The sequence below is a fragment of the Schistocerca serialis genome, chromosome 6, assembly GCF_023864345.2.
Source record: "Schistocerca serialis cubense isolate TAMUIC-IGC-003099 chromosome 6, iqSchSeri2.2, whole genome shotgun sequence".
In the NCBI taxonomy this organism is placed as follows: domain Eukaryota; kingdom Metazoa; phylum Arthropoda; class Insecta; order Orthoptera; family Acrididae; genus Schistocerca; species Schistocerca serialis.
In genome coordinates this window covers 188,810,426-188,822,259 of record NC_064643.1, presented here as the reverse complement: position 1 = coordinate 188,822,259, position 11,834 = coordinate 188,810,426, and positions in this window count along the sequence as shown.

Below are 11,834 nucleotides of genomic sequence, written 5' to 3'. Positions count from 1 at the left end.
ATACTCTGCAAATCACATTTAAGTGCCTGGCAGAGGGTTCATCGAACGACGTTCACAATTCTCTATTATTCCAATCTCGTATAGCGTGCGGGAAGAATGAACACCTATATCTTTCCGTACGAGCTCTGATTTCTCTTATTTTATCTTTGTGATCGTTCCTCCCTGTGTAAGTCGGTGTCAACAAAAATCTTCGCATTCGGAGGAGAAAGTTGGTGATTGGAATTTCGTGAGAAGATTCCGTCGCAACGAAAAACGCCTTTCTTTTAATGATGTCCATCCCAAATCCTGTACCATTTCTGTGACACTCTCTCCCATATTTCGCGATAATACACAATGTGCTGCCTTTCTTTGAACTTTTTCGATGTACTCAGTCAGTCCCATCTGGTAAGGATCCCACACCGCGCATCAGTATTCTAAAAGAGGACGGACAAGCGTAGTGTAGGCAGTCTCCTTTGTATGTCTGTTACATATTCTATGTGTCCTTCCAATGAAACACAGTCTTTGGTTAGCCTTCCCCACAACATTTTCTATATGTTCCTTCCAATTTAAATTATTCATAATTTCTAGGTATTTGGTTGAATTTACGGCTTTTAGATTAGAATGATTTATCTTGTAACCGAAGTTTAACGCGTTCTTTTTAGCACTCACGTGGATGACCTCACACTTTTCGTTATTTAAGGTCAACTGCCACTTTTCGCACCATTTCAATATTTCTTCAAAATCGTTTTGCAGTTTGCTTTGATATTCTGATGACTTTATTAGTCGATAAACGACAACGTCATCTGCTAACAACCGATGACGGCTGCTCAGATTGTCTCCCAAATCGTTTATTTATATAAGAAGCAGCAAAAGGCCTATAACACTACCTTGGGGAACGCCAGAAATAACTTCTGTTTTACTCGATGAATTTCTGTCAATTACAACGAACTGTGACCTCTCTGACAGAAAATCACAGATCCAGTCACATAACTGAGACGATATTCCATAAGCACACAATTTCACTACGAACTGCTTGTGTGGTACAGTGTCAAAAGCGGTCCGGAAATCCAGAAATACGGAATCGATCTGAAATCCCTTGTCAATAGCACTCAGCACTTCATGTGAATAAAGAGCTAGTTGTGTTTCACAAGAACGATGTTTTCGAAACCCATGTTGACTGTGTGTCAATAGACAGTTTTCTTCGAGGTAATACATTACGTTCGAACGCAATATATGTTCTAAACCCTGCTGCATATCGACGTTAACGATATGAGCCTGTAAGTTAGTAGATTACTCAGATTTTCAGATGTGTGTGAAATCGTATGGGACTTAACTGCTAAGGTCATCAGTCCCTAAGCTTACACACTACTTAATCTAAATTACCGTAAGGGCAAACACACACACCCATGCCCGAGGGAGGACTCGAACATCCGCCGGTATCAGCCGCACAGTCCATGACTGCAGCGCCCTAGACCGCTCTGCTAATCCCGCGCGGCGTGGATTACTCCTACTACCTTTCTTGAATATTGGTGTGACCTGTGCAACTTTCCAGTCTTTGGGTACGGATCTCCCGTTGAGCGAACGGTTGTATATGATTGTTAAGTATGGAGCTAACGCATCAGCATACTCCGAAAGAAACCTAATTGGTATACCGTCTAGACCAGAACACTTGCATTTCTTAAGTGATTGAAGTTACTTCGCTACTCCGAGGATATTTACTTCTACGTTACTCATGGTGGCAGCTGTTTTCGATTCGAATTCTCGAATATTTACTTCATCTTCTTTTGCGAAGGCATTTCGGAACGCTGTATTTAGTAACACTGCTTTGGCAGCACTGTCTTCGATAGCATCTCCATTGCTATCGTGCAGAGAAGGCTCTGATTGTTTCTTGCCGCTAACATAATTCAAATACGACCCGAATCTCTTTGGATTTTCTGCCAGGTTTCGAGACAAGGTTTAGTTGTGGAAAGTGTCACAGGCATCTCGCATTGAAGTCCGCGCTAAATTTCAAGCTTGTGTAAAAGATTGCCAATCTTGGGGATTTCCATTGCAAACACATGAATTGTACATATCCTTTCCTGCCACAAGCGTAGCACTGAGCTTGTTGGGATGGGCAGTCTCGGTGTTTGTGCCATTAATAACACAGAGGGCAAGACTTAATTCTGTTCGCCTGTGTAGCCAGCAGTTTAATGACCTGCTTACGTGGCTTGGGGTGCTGTTTACTTGGCGTGGCGAGTGCAAGCTCTGCCTCGTGATGACTGGGTGTTGTGTGATGTCCTTAGATTAGTTAGGTTTAAGTAGTTCTAAGTTCTAGGGGACTGGTGACCATAGCTGTTAAGTCCCATAGTGCTCAGAGCCATTTGAACCATTTTTTTTTTTTTTTTTTTTTTTTTTTTTGCGAGCTGCTACTGCTCAATGGGCCGGTTGCAAACAAGATACTCAACCTGACAAAAATCCTGGCTGTTCAAATTTAAGGGCGGACAGGGCATGTGAATCATACTGATCTAGTATTTGCATTACCTGAAGCGATGGATTGGACTGTTTCAAAATCTGTTCTCTGAGTTTGACATCAGGGACATTGTACACGATTGCATGAAGCAACATAACATCTAAGTATAAAACACCGGAAGCACATTTGAATTTACATTTCCTTGTAATATCCTGCAAATATATTACCCACTTATGATAAGTTTCTTCTGACCGTGTTTTGCAACTAAAGAATTGATACCTAGCTGCTACCACGTTTACTCGTTGGTCGTAATAGTTAACGAATCTACAACCTCTTCATACGAAAGTTTACTTGGAGTGGCGTTAGGAAATAGTTTGTTTAGGAGCCTAACCACTGCACTTCTTACCGTTGAGAGAAAGTAATGGCTTTTCACAGTACCTGTACATTGTGAGCAAGAACATGTTTACGAAACTGGAGAAAGGGGGGTATAGCAGCTGTAGTAGGTGGTGCTTGTTCCATCAGGCATGCGGCATTGGCCAGTAGCTGCTGCAGTGTAGATATTTGCTGTTCCTGGAACTGAAACATGTGCATTAACTGTGTTGCACCTAGCACTCGCGGTTGTGGCGCCTGAGCAGGTGGTGCGATAGGTGGGATTTTGGAAGAGACAAATGAAAGAAATAACCAAGACAAGCAAGAGAAACAAGTAAAAAAGCAAAGAAAATCGCTGCAACACCCACCTGAAACCACTGATTTGCAAAAGAGACTGTTAAAGCAAGTAAACGCCCTGCAAAGAAATGACAAGAGAGATTTAAGGCCCCAACAAATCAGAAAAGAAAACTCCGTGGCCGCCAGGCACTGACAAGGAGGCGGCACGACCTTGGGGCCGGGGATTTGTCCGAAATTTTGTGTGGTGAAAGAAGACCCCTAACACCTCACGTGGTTAATGTGGTGTCACCGCCAGACACCACACTTGCTAGGAGGTAGCCTTTAAATCGGCCGCGGTCCATTAGTATACGCCGGACCCGCGTGTCGCCACTGTCAGTGATAGCAGACCGAGCGCCACCACACGGCAGGTCTAGAGAGACGTCCTGGCACGCGCCCCAGTTGTACAGCCGACGTTCATAGCAATGGTTCACTGACAAATACGCTCTCATTTGCCGAGACGATAGTTAGCATAGCCTTCAGCTACATTTGCTACGACCTAGCAAGGCGCCGTATTCAATTGATATTTATATTGTAAAGCATGTATCATCAAGAGAGATGTTCTACAATTGAGGATTAAAGTTAAGTATTACATCATCTACGTACTTTATTTGCAATTCTCAAGATATTGTCCTGTTCCAGACCTCACGCCAGTCAGCGTGTAATTAAACGCGTGAATTTCGGCCTCCTCTAGCAACACTACAAATTGGCGACGAGGATGGGATGGTTGTATTGCTCTAATTTACTTGTCATGGCTTCGCCACAATCTCCAGATGTACTGTCCGAATTTTATCGCTTGCAGAATCAGCAGACGCAGGCCTTATTGGATGCCCTTGGACAGCTCGTCCAAGGTCAACGTGCGATGCAAAACGATGCGGCAGCCGCCACTCTACCGCTACCGCAGCCACAACATGCAGTTGCACCACCTTTTCGTCCGTTTGTTGCGGCACTGGAAAGCTGGACGGAGTGGTCACGCCAATTTGGATTCCATCTTGCCGCCTACAGAATTCAAGGTAATCAGCGGCAGCCTCACTTATTATCATGTGTCGGCGTCCAGACGTACCGTGTGATAGTGAAATCATGCCCGCGGTGTGCTACTAGACATTCGCGTGAGAATTGCCCGTCACGCCAAGCTATTTGCTTCTTCTGTAATAAAAAAGGACATGTTCAGAGTGTTTTCCAGAAAAAGCTCAGATCGGACACTCACAACCATTCTAGGCCCTTTGCTTCGAGCCGGAATCGGAGTCGAACCAAGAATACTCAGGCTCGTGAACCTTCGCCCATGGACATTCATGTAGTTAATTCCACTCCGCCCAGTGCCACTCTCTCTAAAAGTGACTGTGTGCGTCCCACAAAAAGTGTGTGTCGACGTCGCCGGAAATCACGTCAATTAGCAAGTGATTCTGTACCAGTGTCTGTTCAAATTGCACGAGACAGTCGCTCTTGTCGTCAGCAGGACAATAAACTCTTTGTAGATTTGGACATTCATGGCAAGGTCATACCATTCCAGCTCGATACCGGAGCTGCAGTTTCATTGCTCAATACTGACACGTACAAACAGCTGGGCAAACCTCCGTTGCGTGCCGCAAATGTTAAGTTAAATAGTTATTCCGGTCAGAATATCCCTGTGTTAGGACAGTGCAGCCTTCTTGCAACATACAAGGGACAAACAAAACTTGTGTCTTTTTACGTACTTCGTTCTTCTTCTGCTGTGAACTTGTTTGGTTTAGATTTATTTAAGTTGTTTAACTTGTCTATCGTCAATCAGGTCCTCTCAGTGAACCAGACTGTGCCTTCGGCCAGTGTTTCTAGTCTATGTGAAGAATTTGCAGACATTTTTGCACCGGGCCTTGGTTACGCTAAGAACTATAAAGCACATTTGGAACTGAAAGTCAACTCGCAACCGAAATTTTTCAGAGCGCGCAAGGTTCCCCACGCATTGCGTGATGAGGTCGCAAGAACATTACACGATTTGGAATCACAAGGTGTGATTGAACGTGTGCAGGCTTCTCTCTGGGCCTCACCCTTAGTAATTTTGCCAAAACCTTCCGGAAAATTGAGACTTTGTGTGGACTTCAAGGCGACGGTGAATCCACAAAAAGTGATTGCAACTTTTCCTTTACCCCGCCCGGAAGATCTTTTTGACAAACTGTGCCTGGGTAAATATTTTTCGAAGTTGGACCTAGCAGATACCAGTGGACGACGAATCCCAGCGCGTCTTGGTGGTTAACACGCATCTTGGTTTGTACCGATTCAAAAGACTGCCATTCGGGTGTGCATCCGCCCCTGCATTGTTTCAGCAATATCTGCACACTGTTTGTGCCTCGGTCCCTACTGCAGCAAACTATCTGGACGATATTGTAATCTCCGGAAAGACAGAAGAAGAACATTTAGCCAATCTCAGAACATTATTACAGGTCTTGCGCCTAAATGGTCTTCGCTTGCGGAAGGACAAATGTGTGTTTTTTGCTCGTGATTTACCATATCTGGGACATGTACTCAATGCCCAAGGCATACATCCTAGTCCAGAGCACCTCCGTGCCATACAAGACTTGCCTTCGCCGCAGAATTTGAAGCAGCTACAGAGTGTGCTGGATAAAATAAATTACTACCATCGCTAAGTGCGCAATGCCTCTTCAATTTCAGCCGCTCCATCGCTTACGCCGTAAAGGTGTTCCGTTCGTCTGGACGACGGAATGCGAATGCGCCTTTCGCCAGATGAAATCAGCATTGCTTTCAAATACTTGCCTTACGCCATTCGATCCCCAGAAACCCCTTTTGTTGATGGTAGATGCATCAGATTTCGGGATCGGTGCTGTGCTTGCGCACAAAGATGGCTCGCATGATCGCCCTATTGCCTTTGCGTCCAAATTGCTGTCGTCAGCGCAAAGAAATTATTCACAGATCGAGAAGGAAGCTTTGGCTCTCGTCTTTGGTGTTACTAAGTTTCATGATTTCTTGTATGGTCGTCACTTTACCATCATCACAGACCAAAAACCTTTGACATCGCTTTTTCATCCGAACAAGCCTGTACCTCTACGTACAGCGCAGAAATTCATTCGCTGGTCTATTTTCCTCTCGCAGTACCGCTACGATATCTTGTATCGGTCCACTGCTAAGCACGGAAACGCCGATGCGTTGTCCCGTTTGCCTGTTGCTGAGGATAGAGCATTCGATTCTTCCGAACTTGCTTGCATGTTCATTGATGCGGAAACCGATGACGTGGTCGAATCGTTTCCGATTGATTTTCGTCGTGTAGCTACAGCCACAGCTGCTGACCCTGTCCTTGCTACCGTTTTGCGTTTTGTTGCTACGCAATGGCCCTTGTCGAAATGACGGATCGAGGATCCGTTGGTTCGCCGATTTTTTGCTCACAAGGAGAGACTTTTTGTTCGACGTGGTGTTTTGCTGTTGCGTTCTGATAATGATCAGTCCCGGGTCGTGGTCCCACGTTCGTTACAGTCCTCTGTCTTACGACTTCTCCACCGAGGACATTGGGGTATAGTCCGAACGACACAACTTGCTCGTCAGCACTGTACTTGGTTCGGAATCGATGCTGCGATTACGAATATGTGTTCTTCTTGCATGGCGTGTGCCGAACAACAACCCGCACCACCGCGGAAATTCTTTGCATGGCCGAAAGCCGCTTCCCCTTGGCAACGCTTGCACATAGATTTTGCTGGTCCATTCTGGAATGCTCGATGGTTGGTTGTGGTAGATTCCTTCAGTAATTTTCCTTTTGTTGTCCGGATGTCTTCCACGCCATCATCTGCCACCATCCAAGCGTTATCCGCTATCTTTTGTATTGAAGGTTTTCCACAGACTATTGTTTCCGACAATGGCCCACAATTCATGCCCGCAGAATTTCAGTCATTCTGCAAGGCCAATGGTATTCAACATCTGACAACTGCGCCGTATTCGTCTCAGTCAAACGGTGCCGCTGAACGATTGGTCCGGACTTTCAAGTCCCAGATGTTGAAATTGAAAGAGTCGCATTCTCGGGAGGACGCGTTGTTGCTCTTTTTGTCTTCGTATCGCTCTCAGCCCCGAGATGGTCGCTCGCCGGCTGAGTTGCTCCACGGTCGTCCTCATCGAACCTTGATGTCTTTGCTGCATCCGCCGCATCAGGTTCCTGTGCAGCGGCAGACGCCTGCCTTTGCTCCAGGCGACGTTGAATACTATCGCAACTATCGAGGTTCACGGCGTTGGCTCGCAGGGCGCATTCTTCGCTGCCTCGGCCGCGCTATGTATTTCGTTTTGGGGGCCTCTGGTGAGGTGCGTCGGCATCTCAATCAGCTGCGCCTCTGTCGTCGCACGGGTTCTGCCGCTCCCCGTCTGCTTTCAGCGACGGTGCCGTCCGGTCAGCGCCCTGGGGACCCATCTACTGGCTTGCCTCATCCCCAGGTGTTACCGACGCTGCCTTCCATCTTGCCCCATGGCGACGCGCCGCCGCCGCAGCCGCCTGTTCTCCCGCCGGCGCCGCATGCGGTGGACGCTTCGCTGCAGCCGCCAAGCGCCTCTCTGGGTCACGCGCCGCCGATCGCTTCCCGTGACCAGCTGTCCTCCGACATGGACTTCTTGCCCGCTCCGGACCAGATGTCGTCTTCACCCGTCGGCTGCCCCGCCCCGATGGAGGTCGAATCTTCGGCCCCTCCTGTCTCTTTACGGGCGCATACACCGCATGTTGGCGTGCACCCTGGACTAGGTTTTCAGGCGTTTCCTAGCTCCCCTCGGACACGAATGGCCGGGTGCGGGTGGCACAGCCTCGCCTGTTGTTAGGCTCCCCACCTCGTCGCATACGTCAACATGGGGTCCTCCCCACGGCGGGCGGAAGCCTTATAACACAAACGTACGCCGATTTGCGGGGGAGGAATGTGGTGTCACCGCCAGACACCACACTTGCTAGGTGGTAGCCTTTAAATCAGCCGCGGTCCATTAGTATACGCCGGACCCGCGTGTCGCCACTGTCAGTGATAGCAGACCGAGCGCCACCACACGGCAGGTCTAGAGAGACGTCCTGGCACTCGCCCCAGTTGTACAGCCGACGTTCATAGCAGTGGTTCACTGACAAATACGCTCTCATTTGCCGAGACGATAGTTAGCATAGCCTTCAGCTACATTTGCTACGACCTAGCAAGGCGTCGTATTCAACTGATATTTATATTGTAAAGCATGTATCATCAAGAGAGATGTTCTACAATTGTGGATTAAAGTTAAGTATTACATCATCTACGTACTTTATTTGCAATTCTCAAGATATTGTCCTGTTCCAGACCTCACGCCAGTCAGCGTGTAATTAAACGCGCGCATTTCGGCCTCCTCTAGCAACACTACAGTTAAAATATTAGGACGCACTACTCGGAAAATCCCGAGAAAAATCTATCCAAAGTTTCTTAGGTGCCTTATGAGTATATAATGTTAGTCCATTGGCGAGCCGCCGTCTGGCCTAGAAGGTTACGGCTCAGACTCGGACTTTTATGCCAGAAGTCTCGATTCCTCCTCTGGCACTTGTTTTTTCTTCTGTTTCGTTTTCTTTTGTTATTCCACCAATTATTCAAAAAGTTTCCGAAACCTACATTATTTTTAAAACATTATTTTAGCTGAAGAACGGAAAGTTTTTCATTCACTGAAAAATGTTCGTGCTCATGCTTGCTGATAATTTACATCAGTAAAAACATTTTGTACGCAGAAAACATGTATTTACCTGTTTGGTCAGTATTTATCACGTAATCCTCATGGTATTGAGGGATTAAACGGCACGTCTGCCGACGAAAGTTCTCCGCAGGCGCCAGGATGTCCTCCATTGACGCCGCTTCTTTTTTCGAAACCAGTTTCGTGATCTTGCGTTGTGAAATTCTGTGCTTCTGTTTAAATGCCGTGACCCATCGACCAGACGCCTTGAATTTGAAATCGACAAATTGTGCAGCCGCAGCCAATGCATATTGCTCTAAATTTCTTGTCGTGACTTGCTGATATTGCTGTCTTGCTTCCACGAAACGGTCGTAGGTCCACGAATCTATCTCCTCAAATTTATCCATTCGCGTACCACCACTTCTAATATCTTTCTCCCATTGTGGAAGATATTCTTTTCTCTTCAATTGGCGACATCCTTTTTTTGCAATAAAATTATTTTCCGTCAAAGCTTTTCATAATACACCACTGCGTCCTTCAATCGTAATTTTGATGGATCACTACGAATGGATTCTTCAGGAATTTCTTCTCCTATTCCAAATGAGCCAGCAACTTCTTCAGTCGACATGTTTAACCTCGGATCGGAATAACACGTTGAAATTTGAAACAGGCACGTCTGCTCACGACGAAATCGAAAAACAAACTGCCGTTTACTTCTCACGGCTCGCGCAGTCCTATGCGCAGATGACCGTTATAATCCCAAGGGGACCCTTACAAAGCCCCTTTAAACCTTGAAACCCCATAAAACGGAATAGAACAACGAGTAGGAATATTTTTCAGTGAATAAAACTTTACGTTCTTGAGCTAAAATAATGTAAGTTTGGGAAACTTTTTGAATAATTGGTGGAATAACGAAAGAAAATGAAAGAGAAGAAAAAAAAGTAGCAGAGGAGGAACCGAACCCGAGACCTCTAGCGTAAGAGTCCGAGCCCTAACCATTTTTTTTATTTTTATTTTTTTTATCGTTGTGTTTTGTCGTTGCGGACGTCGCAAGGCATCCTGTTCAAGTTCGGTGGTTGATCCTTCCACCTTCCACTCAGTTTTTATTACAGAGGCCAACCGGCTCTCTGACCGAACACGCTGAGCTACCGTGCTGGCAGATTTTGTTGGACAGCTAGGCAACAATTCAAGCAAATCCTATTAATGGAGTTTATTAGAATGAGTTAAATTGACAATCCTTAACTATGTTTCTTCGCAATGAAGTGTCGCCATCAATTGGCGACATGCAAATAATCAATGTCATTTGATATACGGGTATACAATTTTCATGCAAGCAATTAATAGAGATCACAAGTCACGGCTTGCCTCCTAGTGCGGCTCTCCTTGTGCGGCCGTGGCTAGGCGGCACGTCGCTTTTATTCTCTTCGTGCAGACGCCGTTCCTAGTCAGCGTGCTATTGGCTCTCATCTTCGATTTAATTTTAAGACTTTATGACCCTTCAAGAGAATAAACTCATCGCAAAAGGTCTTTAATAAGCAACTGATACTTCCAGACTCTTGATTCCCAAATCGTTCAATATGACTGGCTAAAAAAGGACCGAATTTAGCTAACACTTCCAAAATCATACAATAATTTCAGTTATGCGCATCACCGAACTTTCAGTTTTTCCTCTGAAAGCGAGGCCTCTTGAACGCAGTCGCTTCACTAGGCAACAATCCGCCTCATAACGGTCCCTCAATAAATAGTTTCTTCATCAATAGGAGTCCGCCCCTGGTAGCTGAGTGGTCAGTGCGACGAAATGTCATACCTAACGGCCCGGGTTCGATTTCCGGCTGGGTCGGAGATTTTCTCCGCTCAGGGACTGGGTGTTTTGTTGTCCTTATCATCATCATTTGATCCCCATGGACACGCAAGTCGCCTAAATGGCGTCAACTTGAAAGACTTGCACCAGGCGAACGGTCTACCCGACGGGAGGCCCTAGCCACACGGCATTTCCATTTTGTCAACCTGGACATACGGTCTTCAAGAAGGGTCGTCGAGCAGATGCGCAAAACTATAGACCTATATATCTGTCGTCGATCTGTTGTAGAATTTTAGAACATGTTTTTTGCTCGCGTATCATGTCGTTTTTGGAAACCCAGAATCTACTCTGTAGGAATCAACATGGGTTCCGGAAACAGCGATCGTGTGAGACCCAACTCGCTTTATTTGTTCATGAGACCCAGAAAACATTAGATAAAGGCTCCCAGGTAGATGCTATTTTCCTTGACTTCCGGAAGGCGTTCGATACAGTTCCGTACTGTCGCCTGATAAACAAAGTAAGAGCCTACGGAATATCAGACCAGCTGTGTGACAGGATTGAAGAGTTTTTAGCAGACAGAACATAGCATGTTGTTATCAATGGAGAGACGACCACAGACGTTAAAGTAACCTCTGGCGTGCTACAGGGGAGTGTTATAGGACCATTGCTTTTCACAATATATATAAATGACCTAGTAGATAGTGTCGGAAGTTCCATGCTGCTTTTCGCGGATGATGCTGTAGTATACAGAGAAGTTGCAGCATTAGAAAATTGTAGCGAAATGCAGGAAGATCTGCAGCGGATAGGCACTTGGTGCAGGGAGTGGCAACTGACCCTTAACGTAGACAAATGTAATGTATTGCGAATACATAGAAAGAAGGATCCTTTATTGTATGATTATATGATAGTGGAACAAACACTGGTAGCAGTTACTTCTGTAAAATATCTGGGAGTATACGTGCGGAACGATTTGAAGTGGAATGATCATATAAAATTAATTGTTGGTAAGGCGGATACCAGGTTGAGATTCATTGGGAGAGTACTTAGATAATATAGTCCATCAACAAAGGAGGTGGCTTACAAAACACTCGTTCGACCTATACTTGAGTATTGCTCATCAGTGTGGGATCCGTACCAGATCGGGTTGACGGAGGAGATAGAGAAGATCGAAAGAAGAGCGGCGCGTTTCGTCACAGGGTTACTTGGTAAGCGCGATAGCGTTACGGAGATGTTTAGCAAACTCAAGTGGCAGACTCTGCAAGACAGGCGCTC